Raw genomic sequence first — 3,420 nt, 5'->3', positions numbered from 1 at the left:
AGTTTTTCCAGCAAAGAGAGTTTATCAGGAGACAGAAAGCCATTCTCAGGAAAGTTTACCTTAAATTCAATGATTAGGCGACCCTCTTCATATGGTCTATGTTAAATTGGCATGCCTTCATTTAACACACACTTGATATCTCCATGCTTGACAATCTGAGCTGGATGAGAGGTGATGACTATGGTTCTGTTGTCAAGAGTGGAAATTGGCTTCTGGAAGCCACACAATGCATCAACCAGCTGTATGTCCATACACATGAAAAGGTCTTCTCCTGGCCGAGTGAAAACAGCATGATCTTTCTGATCTAGTACAATGATAATATCTCCTGGCTCCAGTCCTGGTTCTTGGTCTCCTTCACCATGGAATGTTATCTTCTGGCCATTTTTCATGCCTTTGTCAGTATGAATTTCTAGAATCTTTTTCTCTCAAACTATGTTCCTTCCATTCCAACTTTTACATCTATATTTAGGACTGATCCACTCTCCATGGCCTTGGCAATCCATGCATACAGACTGAAATTGCCGAACCATTCCAGGTCCTATCTGATGAATTCTTATTTGCATTCCAGTACCTCAGCAATTGGACAGCACTCTACTGCTCTTTCTTACCACTTCGACCTCACATTTGTCACAAATCACATTCTTTTGCAGGGCCAGTTTTCTTGTTGCATCATTACATAAATCTTCTGAGGTTACCGACTGCTGATGTACAACGTTTTTACCTTTTCTTTCTCTCTGCATCTTTCCTCCTTTTCCCAAAACCATATCAAAGATGTCCATTGGGGAGCCAAAACCACCACCTGCTCCACCCTCTTTAATTGCCTGCTCTCCTCCTTTGTCACGTAATTCCCTTTCTTTGGCATCAGAGAGAACTTCATAAGCTTGAGAAATCTCTTTAAACTTCTCACGTTATCAGGGTGCTACTTTAAGGCCAGTTTCCTGTAAGCCTTCTTCAATTCTTCCAGGGTAGCATTGAGTTTGACCCCCAAAACATCATAGTCGTTTCTTTCACCATTTTCTACATCCAGTGAGCGAGGCTGGCATGGGGGACCCGGAAGGTGTGTGTAAAACTGTGTGCAGCTCGGGCAGCCGGCGCTCCTCAGCTTCTCACCGAGTGATCTGGAAAGTTTTGTCCTGAAACACATTTTGACTGATGAAACATAAATATAAATTTACAGCATTTTAGTTTAAAAGCCTTCCTGAAAAAGGAAAACTTGCATAGCTAGTATAGAGTTTCTTTATTTTTCTTTGTCCTTTCCTTGAAAATAGGCATGCTACCTGGAATTGAGTAGCCATCTGGGAATCAGGAAGAGCAAATGTGAGGGCAAGAGCAGAAACTAGAATTGCTAGAGGTGCAAGTAATTCTAGGTCTCACTGAGCATCTGCTCCAAGTCTAGCAGCCACTCAGCTCTGCACTTCAGTGTATATGAGCCAAGTGAGTCCCTAGCTTGAACTCATCTGAGTTGGATTTCCTGTTGATAGTAGCAGACTTTAGTTCTAACTTATAGAGTAATTATATTATTCCATAAGTATTAATTTTGTCATCCAATTCAATGTTTGAGTTAAAGGGAAAAGGAAGCAGAGTAAAAATTCAAAACACAAAATGCAAGATTAGAAGTGAATTCTGTTTGAGATATGAGATGGAGTCAATGTTAGGCAAGTTTTAGGTGATGGCAGAGATGGAAATGGCTGCACACTGAAACACGGATGGAAAAGATAACTGAAAGGATGAAGGACTGGGAATTTATGTGTCAGTGCTCAGTAAGGAACATACTCCACCACTGAGCCTCCAAGTTAAGAGAAGAGGGTAATCATTACTTTGTCTTCTTTAAATGATTATATGACTATAAAAATCTGGTCACCCACTAAAATAAAACTAGGTAGCGTTTAAGAATTCTGTCAACAAGGTGAGTTTGTAAAAATAATGACTCTCATCATAGCTCTGGTCAAGATATTATATTATGAAAAATAGGTGTATATATACTAAGAAATATAACATGCAAACTTCAAGTATTTTGGTTTTTTCCTGGATTTAAGAGAATAAAAAGTTATATTTGAACAGACATTTGCTTAGCAACATATTCATGGTAAGGCCAAGGGAAGAATGTCTGAGAGAGTTAGACAACTATAAAGTTAGGGGAACACCATCCACACAAGAGCACCTCTTTTTTTTTTCCATAGGGTGTCTCTCTCTCTGGAGAGGGACAGAGAGAGAAAAAGTGAGAGCCATAGGGTGTCTCTCTCTCTCTCTCTGGAGAGGGACAGAGAAAGAAAAAGTGAGAAGTCATCCCCCAGGGGGGAGGGCCATGCCACAATCCCTTCTCCCAATGTGATATTTGGCACACTTGCACATGTGCCCAGTGGACCACCTCACTTTTACACAATTGCAAGTTCAGAGGTTTCTCCAAACCACCCTAAGTTTCAGTAATATTCTAGATTCACAGAACTCACTGAAAACTGTTCTACTGACATTTAAAATGTATTACAGCTTAATTCAAATTAGCCATGGGAAGAAGTGTGTAGGGCAGAGTCCAGGAGAGGTAACAGATGTGGGCCTTTCCCATAGAGTCAGGATGATCTACTCTCCTGGTTTGATGAGTAACAATATACATGAGATACTGCCAACCAGAAAGGCCCACCCAAACCTTCCTATTCAGAGTCTTTTTTGGAGCCTCATCACATATCCAAGATTGATTGCTCACCTGGCTGATTCATTTTCTAGCTCTCCAGAATGTCAAGCCAATACTACTGATAGCCACTCAAAGTGTCCACCCTACAGCTTATTATTAACTTCTGATTTGGCTCAAAGTGTTGAGGAAACAATGACACTTCTATCAGGCACAATATTTGAAGGGCTTAGAGATTGCTTCCCAGAATCTACTAGCAAAGGCCAGAGCTCCCTCTCTTTGGGAAAGGTAATTATTCAATACAGAGGGATCTCAGATGATTCGTGCTAGAGGGAGGAGTGTAAAACAACCCTGTGTGATGGTCATTCGTATATGAGTATATGATATGATTACCAATTTCTGGATAAGAAGATAAGGCACAGATAACATTAATTGCCCAAGATTATACAAGTAGTGTAAGTCCCAAAGCCAGAATTTGAATCCAGAGTCTGGTTTTAAAGCCTATTACTCACCCATTATGTTTTACTGCTGCTGTAAAGTGTAACTTGGGAAAATGTCAATATCTATGGAAGTCATACTTCAAGCATCCTGACCTTTGTATGTGTAAGCTCAACTCCAATGGCACTGTCCCTCATCTACACACTACTATCATCCATTAAACTTTTTTATATCCCCTAGAATGTCCACATCAATACTCAATTTTAGACAAACACCTCCAATCTTTAAAATTTATTTTGTCTTGTATCCTGATTCCAGAAATTGACACCTTACAATTTCCAAACTGCTTATCTTAA

General features: G+C 40.0%; 1 pseudogene; it reads right to left on the bottom strand.

Moving 5' to 3' along the window:
• The window catches only part of LOC102473740 (dnaJ homolog subfamily A member 1 pseudogene), a 1,361-nt pseudogene extending 217 nt beyond the window's left edge, over positions 1 to 1,144 (bottom strand).
• Positions 1,145 to 3,420: the final 2,276 nt, after the last annotated feature.

The sequence above is a fragment of the Tupaia chinensis genome, unplaced genomic scaffold (assembly GCF_000334495.1).
Source record: "Tupaia chinensis unplaced genomic scaffold, TupChi_1.0 Scaffold000050_1, whole genome shotgun sequence".
NCBI lineage: Eukaryota > Metazoa > Chordata > Mammalia > Scandentia > Tupaiidae > Tupaia > Tupaia belangeri.
This window is presented reverse-complemented; position numbering and strand designations above follow the sequence as displayed.